The following is a 13,556-nucleotide window of genomic DNA, read 5'->3' as shown; positions in this document are numbered from 1 at the left end:
AATTTTATCCAAAGTATGAAACTTAATTTACTTTCTAAAAAAAATTACATTGAAAACTAAACTAGAAATTTTATTGTTTGGAAAATAAACACAGTTCATTCTGTCTGCTTGTATAGGACATTAAGTATAATTTAACACAGCTGTAGTTTTTGTGATTCTGTTTTTGTTTACCACTCAATTATTTCATGAGCATATTACCAATTACATGCTAAATATTCACATTCTCTAGGAAAATTTCATGCAGAAGTGAAATATACTTACAGAAAGCTGAGATTTCATTCATTACTAGGGAATAACCTTTCCTCTACAGAAATGAACCCACAGTTTAAAAGTATGCTGAAATAGCACAAGTCAGAAACTATAAACCAAGCATCACAACTCAAGATTCAGAGTGACCTTTTCCTTAGCTTCTTCTGTAGAATCTGTAGCTTATTCATTCTCCTGTGTGTGTGTTAATAATCTCAGTACTTTGCATCACAAATTAACCTGGAATAGTACTGATGACACTGCACTGCCTTGCTTCTCCAACAAAACCCAGTAATTTAGTAAGTTGTAAGGCAAGTATCAGGAGAATGCTTATGTAAAAAAGCAACACCAACAACCATCCCACAAAGAATGGGCAGTAACAACTGTATTTTTGTGAATACTAGGAAAAAATGAAATTTGGATTTTGACGTGGCCGATTCCAACACTGAATTGTAGTTTTTCCTGATGACTGAAACATTAACATGGTCTTTCTCCTCTAGATTTGCCAAATCCTTAGAAAAAACAAAATTTTACTACAGACTCATGGTATTTCAGAGATCCAGTGATGTCAAGTGAATGTCTTCTCCCACAAAAGCAGCTTATGCAGCCTTTCTTTGGTTTGAAGAAGTCCTCTTATCTCTACAGATACCTAGTTTCTCAAATTTACAGGAGGCTTCTGTCTTGCCACAAAATACAATATACCATGCAGATACTATGCAACTTCTGCCAAATTATAATATTTCACTGTAGAAAATATTAATATATTCATAATATTGGATTCTATTCAATAACAAGCATATTTTTTGGTCACTATTATACTTCATCATATTTCATGATGATGACAAAAAACGAATACTGTAATTCCAAAATTAGCACATCTAAGAATACAAGAGATTCAGAGTATTGTGTGAATTACAAATGCATATGTAAACAAAAATTGAACTAGTTTTGGTAACAAGAATTCAGATAGTGTAATGATGGAACCACTATAATAAGTTTGCAAGAAGTCTTCAGATTTATTTTTCATTTTGAAAATAAAGCCAGGATAAAGATAATTAAACACCTACAGGACCATCTGTTTTAACAATTCAGTACACCTCTGAAGGAAAGTGAAGGGAAATATGAAATGCAAGTATTTGGCATAATTTCAATAAAATTCATTTAATGTAGTAAAAACTATATTAAACACTGTTTATTCATCCAGCTCTAACCTCTCTCCCTGCCTATTCTTGCTTCAACCAGCATATTGTTTGAAATTTTTTATACATTCCCAAGATTCATGTTTCAGCTCCCCTACAGGGGGCGAGGATGACAAAAAAGCTTGAACTATTTTGAACCGAGTTATTTAATATGGAAATCCTAATTTAACTAAGCAGTTATCTTTGCACATATGATTTGGTGAATCATGCAGTTCAATATTACCTGTTAAGCTGTAACCCATAGTTAACTAATTAAGGAAACCAGTAAACTGTAATTGAAATTTTTAAGGACTGCAAAAACATAGATTAATTTCTTAGATAAAACTGTTAAAGAATTTCTTCCTGTTCTTCTACGTACATAGATATTGATTTCTTTAGACAGTAAGAAATGAAAATGCAACATATGGAGCCCTGTGCCATATTGAATTTATTGACAATCATATAATAGAGTATGAAAGGCATATTAAAGTTCATGATGTAGTACACATTTAAAGCTTTATTATCTCAACAGGGAATACTATTCACAAGCCAAGGTATTTCAAGACACCTAATGTAAATTCAGCTGGGAAATCAAACAAAGTAAATCCTAAATATAAAACTGCTTGGATAAACTTATTCTAGTCTAGTCATATAAGGCATATAGTTATCCTCATTTAAATCAAATACAGATCATACAACTTAAGCACTAGAATAACAGGGAACAATTATCTTTGTAGACAAAATTTTGAAACAATACCAAATCAAGCAACTTGAGATGCATGGTTTGAAATTGTCTTAAAACTCATTAGGAGTATTCCCCTCATCTTCAATGTATCCACAATTTCATTCATGGTCTTTTAATAGGAAATCAATGAAATCTGTAGCTGCTAAATACACTTTTGTGCATGTCTGTCCCAAATTATCATGCTGCACCCTAGAGCAACACTACTTTCTACTACTGAAAATACCTTAACATATGACATAGAATTATCACAACAGTATTTTAAGATCATGTTATAGAAAGTTGAAAGGACTACTCTTAGGCTCATTCTCCGATCAATTTAAAAATCAGTTCCAAACCACTACATTTCCTTTCAAATGCCCATGTTTTCCTGAAAACATCCACTTCCTAACCTGATTAAGTAATTTTAAAGGTAATGAAAATTTACAGACCAAATCAAAATCACCGCTAGAATGCTTATTTGATTGCAGACTTTACTTTAATATTCTCTTGTATATCAAAAAATGAATTAAGTAGCTTTTGCTTGTAATTTAGGAGCACTTTCCAATTGGTTTTCCCATGTAAAGATTGATTGGTAACCTTTTTGTAGCTATGATTTACAGCAGCTGAAAGAAAAATTTCAGTTAATAAGTATATATAATGAATTAGTCTGTTATTTTCTCATCACAAACCTGTTTGAAGCCAAAGATTTGAACAGAAATAGCAAAAACAGTAGTAATTTAATATTTTGTTTTTCAGCCAACTACCTGCTAACTTAGTATTACTGAAATGCCAAAAAACTTCTGAGAACCAACTTGAAGCACTAGTTTAATGACTGTATACTGAAATGAATAAACCCTACTCCCACGGTACTGGTTTTTGAGCCAAAAGTTTCTTTAATAAGTTAAGGAATCTTTAAGCAGTTGAGTCAAAAATTCTGTTAACAAATCCTGGTAACAGACTAGTAACTATTGACACAGTTCATCACTACCTATGTATAAAAGCCTGAGGAGAAGAAAGGAAAAAGGCCAAAATTCCAACTTGTTCCAGTTCCAGTGTACCTTCACAGATTAAATGCCTATAATCAACACTCGTTCTTCAGGTCTGCAGAAGTCTAAAGTGGGTGCTTTTCTTTTTGGATGCGAAATATAGATTGGTATATTTAGGAATCACTTTTTGGCTCGCTCTCAAGCACTGTAGGTAGAAAGAGATACTGAATGGGATATTAGAGAATCTTCTTCTGTTGCAATGACATTCATGGTTATAGAAATACCAGATTAAGCATCAGAAAGGAACTTCCCTAAACCAAGTTACTCCTGAATCTTCCCTACAAACATGGCTCACATTTCCTGGTAGGATAATCTGAATACATAATGAAAATGAATTCTAGCCAAAGAACTCTGTGGATGGGAGATCCACAAATACAAACCTGCTGAAGTTAAATTCCCTGTGAGTCCATGTCCCATTCCAGAGGCAAGAAAAATGTCAGAAAGGGAGAGAAAAATGCTAATGGAAGCTGAGCAGTGAAACTCTACTAAACCACATATAAAATTCAATGGCACAAGATACAAGAGAACTCAGAACATTTCAGCAGCAGAACACTTCGAAGAACGTAACAAATACTGAGAAAGTTTGTAAAGAATCAGTCCTATGCTGGACAAGGTCATAGCTTTTCTTACAAGCATGGAAAAAAAAAATGATAGGCAGTATAGGGAATGCAAAAGAGACTGATCTACACAAAGGAAGCTACTGTGACATTTGCCACCTAACTAAGCATTATCAGGGAGGAAAAAAAAAAGAAAAAAAATGGGGTGAGAGAAAAACTATTATTTCTGCATTACTGTATTTCTACTGTATTACTGTATTTCTAACTTCCTTTCCCTCACTAATAAAAAAGAGTTTTCTGGAGATCCTCTTGTTTGTTACATATGCCTTTCAAATCAACGTCCAAGCATGTGACAACAAAAAGAAAAATTCGCAACTGGTTTGGTAAAAACAACCCAATCAGCATGAATACAAAAACATAACATGCAAGTTGGCACCATTATTTTTTACATGCTAACTCAGCTAAGCTTGACTTTCTTTATATTTGCTTTTAAATAACACTTTAAATAATTTTGGAGTACCATTGGTCCATAGTATTACCTTTACACTTCAGTATTCAGTACAGCAAGAAAAAGGAAAGCAGACATGAACCAGTAGAGATGCTTTAATTTTTTTGCTAGAGTTTCATTCTTGGTAAAGAACCTATAAAATGTTTCTGTAAGATGAGAATACTTGCTTCAGATACAGGAACATCTGCTTAGATAGAACAGATTAAGATTAAAAAGGATGAGAACATTAATAATCAAACCTGCTCATGCTAACAGAACATATATATCTTAAGAAGCATATTGCTAGCACTCAGCAGAATAAACCAATTAATGAATGACAGTTCTTAAATGGATTTTATGCATCTTCTAAGACTGGCAATTTGAACATTGTGGGGGGACAGGAGAAGAGATTGTACAAGGAGGGAGACGTTGTGCGCTTAACTTTGTGCCTTTTTTTTCCCCCAGACAGGACAAAGTAAGCTTGGAACAAATAAAAAATTACATAGAACAGACTGCTCCTCTGACTATCTATGTTGATACACCTGTTCTAACACTTTGTTGGGTTAGAAAAGCCAACAAAAACCATGCAAGGAGATCATATGCATGAAGTTCAAACTGCAAGCATCTCAGCTTTTCCCCTTCTTATAGGCAGAATCTACCAACAAAATCTTGCATCTCCTTTACCTCTTGCCTTTGAAATAGTCAATTTAAATAATTATATATTGTATTATATAATCATAAAACAATTTCATGCCAGATCCAAACTGCAACACTTGTAATGTCCCCAAATTATCTTCTAAACTACTAAGATTATCTTCTAAAATACTTTAATCCTACTGTGATCCACATTATCTTTTACCGATCTTAACAGTAAGGATAATTTCTTTTTTATTCTTACAAAAAGTAATCTACCAAACAGCACAAAAAGACATCCTCTTCTGCTACCACTACAGAGAGGGAACATCAAGCACAAGACAGGGACTTCTAAAAGTCCAGTTCAGAATTACTGATGGAAGCTGGAAGTGGTAAGAGGAGAAAAGATTTCATCTGCATTAAAAGTTCTCCTCAACTACCTAACCCAGCTCATAATTTTCACTGCCTCCACTCTAAGTTTCTTATACAAAAAAAAAAAAAAAAAAAAAAAAAAAACAAAAAACCAACAAACCAAAACCCACTTGTTTAAGAATATCTGTTAACTGAAGAGAAACAATTTCAGCGCTCTGAACCATAAAGCAAAATTTGTTAACATCAATAAAATTTATCTACTGATTCTCTACGGTTATTGAGTTTGGTGTTACACAGACATTATAGAAGCCTGGAATATTCATTGCAACAACTCCCAAGTAATTATTAACTTAACATTTGGTTAAACGAATCTTATAACCCACAATATTTCCATAAAACAAAACTGCCAGTACTTTTGTAGAGTATTGCTAACATAATCTAAGAAAAACGACTGAGTAGTCTTTCTGTGGAAAGAAGAAAATGCATTCATTTTAACCAGAGGTGCAGACATGTTCTGGGATGAGCTTCTGTAACTACTACTTGTTCTGTTTCTCAAATATTGGTTTATGATGATAATAAAGTTTTTGAAAGTCTTAAAACTAACTCAACTTTAATGTACATGTTAATTATTCAGGAACACTAAATTAAAAAGATTTTGATCAAAATTTACAATTTAAGAAATAATTGTTTTCAGGAGATTAGAATTACCTTTTCTTCCTGTTTCATAGTGTGCTTTTCTGAGAGGGGTGATATATTTCAAGGTACGTAGGAAGCTTTTATCAAAATTATTTCTGCACTCAAAACATATAGAAGTAAAAGGTATGAATCCAAAGGGGAAGCATATAGCAAAAAAGGAAGAACCAGCTACATTTCTTGACTTTACTTCAGGACAATGGGATTCTGTTTAGAATATAAATTCAAGCTGCATTCTCCAAAGTTACCTTCGAAGTGTGAGAAATGAATACAAATGCAAGTTATATTTTGACACAGCTGCAGGACTGCATTTATGCTTAAGTTCCCTCTTTGAAAATTATCCAATTTAAGAATTTCTGCATAATGAAAAACAAACGGAACAATGAAACTTTTCAGCTGTGATATGAGCAGCTTTTTGTGTGCCTTTCTACATACAGAGACGTAACAGAAATTCAAGTGAACAAGCTTTTATCTCAATAAGACGATTCTATCTACTTGCACAAAGACTTCAAATACTATATTTTCTTATGTTAAATCTTCAACTTTTTGATATTTAGTTCAGAAAAATGAACAATACAGTGTCAATATATGAGAGAATGCACATCGAAGCATGAACCTTAAAAACAGCCAATATTGTTCTACTAAACAGAAAAATGTCATGCATTTTAGGCCTATCCACTCAATTATATACATGCAGAATTATATTTACCGTGTTTCTGTAGTCACAGTTCTGTTTCTATTCACCAAAACAGCACTAAAGTGATTGGACACTAAAGAACAAAAGCAGCTTGCCTACGCTTTTGCTGGATGGAATCAGTATCTTTTTTATTTTTAATACAAATCAAATCAGCACAGAAGATTTCACTCAATAACACGATTAGCTCCTTTTGACAGTGAAATATTACTTATAATACCAAAAAATAATTAACACCATTTCACAAACATGCACTTTGAACTGATACAGTCATTGCAATGCATGACAACCACTGCAGTGAAAGAAGTTTCTGCGGAAGAGAATATATGTAAAATGACAGAACTGCTGGCTTTTTCTCCAAATATAATATTTTGGGTGCTCTGGCCAAGGAAAAGAGAATATCTCACCAATCAGTTTGTAAATAAGATAACTATTATTTATTCTAGATATTTATTGGATATAAATTATTTCCTTCTTTCTGTAGTAGGTATAAAATAATTTGAAAATTGAAATTCTACTTTTATTTTCCTAGTATTTTTTGCATCTAGCTTAGCATTTCTATAAGCACATCAATGTATTAAGTTGTATTATGGTTTCCTTTAGAAAAATAAACAATTATAAAAGTCTCCAAGGACTGTTCTCATCTTTGTATACTCCCTTCATCCCAGCTATTTAAAAATTTTTCTCCTTTACCTACTCTTATCCTTCTCTGACACATCCTCAGGTCCCATTACGGAAAAAGTGGGATACTCAACCTTTTTGGCTTCTGCACACTCAAACTACTCTCTTTCAGAATGCCATGAACCATATCTTTCTCTCAAATTCTCCCAATCATTCTAGGCCATTTTCTTCTCTACTTGCCCTGAGCTGCGCTGAGATGGAACATGATTAGAACACTATTTCTTTCTCCTTTTTGCCTGCTTAGCGCTGCAGCTGCTAAAGTAATCCAATTCCTCATATATCAGGGAAATTCAACTTTGGGTTTAATATTTGCAATTTGTTGCCTACTTTTCAACTATTTTAACTGTCAATCCATTGTCTTCCATTGTTAAGACTTCTACCTTTGATGAAATACTAAGACTATGCTGACTCATGTATAAATTAAAGGTCAACAGTCACATCTGGCAGATCCCGGACTGTCCCTGCACTGTTTCATCTCTCATACAAAGAATTTGCTGGGCACTCTCCCCTTCAAAAACTCCTGAGTATCAGATACTGTTCTCCTCCATCTCTTTTATGTTGCATTTCTGTGAAAATTCTTCCTTCTGTTTAAGCAGGAGCATTCAGGTACTGTGAATAGCCCCTTCATATGAAGGTATACTGCTCTTCCTTCAGAGAGGAAGTGGACAAGAAAAACAGAACATCATTTAAAGTAATATAAAAAGAAATATTATGAGACAAGAAATCAGTCAATATTATACAGTAAGACTGAAGAGAGTCAAAAGAATAAAAAAGTTGTAAGAAAAGAATGTTTATTGATGATAATCTTAGGGGGGGTCCTATTCATATGCAAATAGCAACAGTCTTGTCTGATTAGCATGTTTATCTTTAATTTTATTTGGTATAATCTAACATGTCTACTGCTCTGCAAACAAGGCAGATTTGCAAGTAGCCATTTAAATACTGATATCACTTTAAGAATCACAAAATCTCGGTTTCATTATCTTAAGTGTCAGCCATTGGTAATTATAGCAACAAAAGGCATGACCAATGGCATCTGCTGTACACTTTACAGGAAAGTGGAATCCATATGTATGCATAAAATAACAAGATACTCTACAGTTGAGAAATATGATAAAATAATATTGCAATAATCACCCTGCTTCACAGGCACTAAAGAAACTGCAACTAACTATCACCATCTAGAGGTAAAATGTAAATGCAAAGATTTTTCTTTATTCTGATCTGGATTCTGTTTTTATCCCTGTGAAGATACTAGACAAGAAATTATTTTCTAATGGTAGGTTGACTGAGCAACATCTGCCTCACAAAAAAGATTCACAAAAAAGATGGGCATCAAACTGCACAGATCACAAATAGCAGTCATCAGAAAGCAACTAGTTAACTAGAGAAGACAGGATGTTTATAAGAGAAGAGTAGACTTTTGCCAGCGTGACCCTGATTTCACAAAGCTGCCTAATATTTAAATTGTCTGTTTAAAGGACTAGGCTTTCTTAACTGTTACTTTGTACAAAACATGTTAGTTTCTTCATAGGTGGCTAGGTCCTTTAGTGCTTATAACTAATCAGTTTACCACTTACTAATAGCCATCACAAACTTTGTAAGAGAATAAACCTCTGAAGCTTCTTTTGGACTCAAAGTGGATAACTGTAATTGTTCTAATGTTCTTGCTAGAAGATACTGTTATGACAATCTAGTCTGAGCTCCTGTCACAGACCAGATAATTTCATCCAGTAACATCTAAATAATCCTTATGATTTGTTGATTCATAATAAGGACATCAACTGGTCATCTAATTAATCTTTCTACTCGGGTGCAACAGTAATCTGTCAGCACTAACGAATGGCAAGACAGTAGTCAAGATACAAACCTGAAGCAAAACAAAGCTGAGTAAGTATAAAGAGAGGGGATGTGCTTCTGAAAACATTAGAATGAGCTTCCCATGCATAGAACATAAACACTAGTGGAAGGAAAGAGATTTCCTAATCATACCTATTATTTCCATTAAAGGACTAAATCAGTCATTCTTAGCATAGCATTACAAGGGCAACTCATGTTTAATTAATCCTACACCATGACCTCCAAGTTTCTTCCACTGTACTGTTACTGCAAGGCATACTGATTTCAACAGTTTGGAAAATTCTTTGCTGAATTATGAAATGTATTTTATTCAGAACACTTAAATATGAACAAAAGGTATAGTGATATTTATCCAGAAAAGTTGCCTATCTTCCAAAATATTGCTATCCAGGGCTTTCCTGAGAAAGAAGTCACGTCTTGGTGTTTGGATTGATTTTTCTTCAATTTAATTAGGTCAATTATTTTCTAGACCCATGTAAACTTTCAGTATTCACAAGCTCTGTGGCAAGATGTCTTGCACCTCAATTATATGTTGTGGAGAAAACCACTGTCACGCACTTCTTTTGAAACTGCAAGCTAGTAGTTTCAGTGGATTCTCCAATTTGCATTTTGAAACAGTTAAAAATCTCTCCATGTCTTTCATGATTTGAAAGATTGCTATCGTATTCCCCTCTCAGTTTTCTTTCTTGCAGGCTGAGAATTTCTAATATGCTTCTCAAATGAAAAAGCTTCATTTTTCACCTGTATTCTTTCCAGTACTGATATATTTCTTTGGAGAGGACTAGAACTGCACACAGATAAGCCAGAGTTTATACACAGCATATACACATTCTGTTTTTCTATCCCTTTCCTAATGATTTCTAACAATTTGAGTTTTAGACTTCCCTAAACCCTTTTAAAAATTGTGTCAGATTAGCTACTTTAAAATTTTCTGGTACCCAAGCCAGAAACTATTTATCAGTCGGTTTTCAGCTATTTCACCCTTGAATTCCTGGTGAACTGCATGTGGAGATTTAGTCTTTATTTGTTCAATAAGATCTTCTACTGGTATTTCATTTAAAACAGACAACCTGCTAATTCTCCACAAGGAATAATCCCGAATGGGAATACCCCATAACTCCTCCATGGTGAATAGAGATTGTAAAATATGTATTTTTCTGTTACTATTTTATGTTCTGAGACGTTCTTCTTCAGCTTGAGTATTTGTCCCACTGACTTTAGCAAGCGGCCTCTTCCTGACATGTACAAAAGAGACCATTAGATTTTATGCCCTTTGGAAGTTGTAAGAGGCCTGTAAGACTGTATTTCTACTTTTTTCCTCCAGAATGTGTACGTTCCTCTATTTTTCTTTGGAGATGACTTAAATTCTTTAATTTTTTAGAATGTATTTATTTACTTATAATAACTTTCCTATTCTGCTGCTTAGCCATCCTTCTCTTGTTTTTCCTCTCTCTTTTTTTTAAATAGGTTATGCATTTCCTCTGAGCAATATCCAAGTTTTTAAAGTCTCCATTATGCCTGCAAGCCATCTTAGCTGTCCCTTTTATTTTTTTTAACCAGCTTCCTCATTTTTTTCCTTATTCTCTTTTTTATAGTTAAATATTACAGTACTGAATTTTTGCTTTTGTTGTTCCTTTTACAATAAATTAACTTTAGTTTATTTAAATTTCTATTCCCATCCCAAACACCTGCTCTTATTCACATGTAAACCTTCCTCTACTTTTCAGTTCATAAATTTTATGATCTTCGAGTGCCAGTAACTGAATCCTGCATTTAAAATCATCCCCCCTGTGAAAACTTCCTTTATTCCAGAAACATATCCAAATCCTGATGAATCCAAACCCTTTATTTTTCCAACATTTTTTCATTCATGCAAGCAAAATACTAGATCTCCACCTCTCTGAAGCCTCCATACCCTCCTTTACCCTGTATCACTGGAAACCAAATCGCTTTCACACCATGGCTTAGCAGCCCATCTAGAAACATGAAGTCTTCCCATCTTTCTACCTATCAGGTAAAGTCCCATATGGTACCCTGGGGAATGACAAAATTGAACTCCCCAACACTTACAGCCACCTCTTCTCAGTAGTGATCTTTGTCCTCAGAGGACTATTCATAGTGAAAGAGAAAACAAAGCCCTAAATGGCTATTTAATTTTAAAAGCCCTGTATCACAACATTTATTTTTTGTCTTTATTTATTGTAGTCACCATTTATTTATTGTAGTCATCTGAAAGTTTGTCAATTATTCTGAAATGGTGATATTTCAGAAAACACGTGAAAAAATATTTTTAAATTGAACTTAATAACTGCACTTAAGTGCACATCCAATTCTAAATGCTTTTTCACTAAAATTTACACATCATGTTACATGTTGTAACATCCATAGTTGAATGATATAAGTCTACATCTCTGTTAATTTTTAAGGCAGTATTAGATAGTGGTAAACTGTGAGCACGGATTAATCTGCTGCTCACAACTGTCCCCTTGAGTCATTCAAATTGAGCATAAAATTTGGCTATGTTTCTAGACCTTGTTTTTAAATTCTTAAGATTCATAACCAGTAAATTCTGCAGTTAAACATTACTGCAAGAGTGCAGTGTAACTACAAATACAGAGGTCTGATTAAAATTTCCACATCTAACAGGATTCATTATAAAATGTTGCTTGCTTTCAGGGTCCACAACCTTATTTCTGAGCTTGTCCAGAATCCTTAATCCTCAACAGAAATTAAAGAAACTATTTGATGGTTGAAACTATGTGACAAGTATGCTGGAGCTAGAAACTTTTCCTTCTATATTCACTGAAGAATAACATCTGGGTTTTTTTTAAGGATGGAAGATGTACTGATTTTGAACATGACATCTGAAACATGACACAAAAAGAGATGCTTTGAAATGCCCTTCAAAACAGCATTACAAATCTGCATTAAATAAATTTTAAAAAAATTTTAAAAAAGCAAGCAGTATAACAAAACTCCTGCTGGAGTCTGTTCTTATCCTGTCCAGGCCCTCCTGATATGCAAAATAACATGTCACTCATTTCTTTTCCTGGTTTAAGAAGCACAAATGCAAAATTGACATTGATTTCAAAGAGGCACAGCTACCCAAATTTATTTCTCCTAATTCATATATTCTTAAGAAGCATTTATAAGTCCACAAAAAAACATGAGAGATACTGTGGAAGTGATAGGTTCATACTTTTCCAAACTATCTGAGGTGCTCTGCAATTCTTTCCACCCTCTTTTGGTCATTTCCAAGGCATGCGATATGTACGCAGTCGTTTATTTTCTGCTAGAAAATACACATTTATGAGCAAAAAGGGACAGAAGAGGTACAACAATTCTAAAGTGCATCAACAATAAATGTGACAGCAAGTCTCCACTGGCACACTGTCCTCCTCTCTCCATGAAGTGAAATGCTCCAGAGATACACAATTTCAAATCAGCAAAGGTTAGCAAGGTGGCTCTTAACAGGAGGGGAGAGGAGGACAATCTCTTTAGCTTTCTAGAAAATGCAGAAATCAAGCCATGTTAGAAATACATTTACATGAACTGCATTTGGAAAAGCTATGGTCAAGGTCCATGCCCTTTCTTAACAATTTCATTTGGCAGCAACATCTTACCTTAATAGTATTACGCATACAATCTAATTTTCAGGCAGGCTAAGCATTTTAAGGCTAATTTCTGATTAGCTTTAAGTACAGTCATAAGTATTTAGCATATCTAAAAATGATGCTCACCCAAACCCAAAGTTTCAGACTTTGCCTGTTCCGACTGGCACACTTTAGCTTTCTCCGAAGTTTGTTTGACATCTTTTTCTCAGAATTAACCAGCACAACCAAGAGTCAGTTTTTACATCTCAAGTTACGGTTACTCAAGTACTTGCAGAGAAATGTGAACTCCAAAAGATGTTGGTAATGATCTCAATAATATCAACATTCTGCAATATTGCTACTTTCCTTTACACTGATATACTACAAGCAATTTCTCATGTAGCTGATACAAAGAGTTATACATGCATTTTAATTTTCTGCCATTGGACAAATAAATGATAAAGCAGCAAAAATAATGTTTATTATGAGTAAGAGGACTCTCAGAAATGAGCTCAGTCATTTATCCTAATTGTCACTCCCAGTCCTTGTCTGTTCATTACCTACATGGTAGCCTGGTAAATATCCTCTTCCACAATTTCAACATTGAATCAAATTCCCTGTAATCAGGAGCACATGTTTTGGCAGAGATTTAACAAGATAAATGCACAGTGCTGTTATTGAGGCTATTCTGAAGTTTTATAAATTAATGCTTTGCTGGTAGCTATAAAATGCAGAATATATATTTAGCAAGCACACGACTACATATTTGATCAGAGATGTGGCAATCACTTC

The 13,556-nt window shown here is 33.8% G+C and overlaps 1 protein-coding gene across 1 annotated transcript in view; it reads right to left on the bottom strand.

Moving 5' to 3' along the window:
- Window positions 1-13,556, bottom strand: part of SNX29 (sorting nexin 29) — a 136,593-nt gene that overhangs the window by 50,099 nt on the left and 72,938 nt on the right. The window lies entirely within an intron of this gene.

Source organism: Gymnogyps californianus, chromosome 15 (assembly GCF_018139145.2).
Source record: "Gymnogyps californianus isolate 813 chromosome 15, ASM1813914v2, whole genome shotgun sequence".
In the NCBI taxonomy this organism is placed as follows: Eukaryota; Metazoa; Chordata; class Aves; order Accipitriformes; family Cathartidae; genus Gymnogyps; species Gymnogyps californianus.
This window is presented reverse-complemented; position numbering and strand designations above follow the sequence as displayed.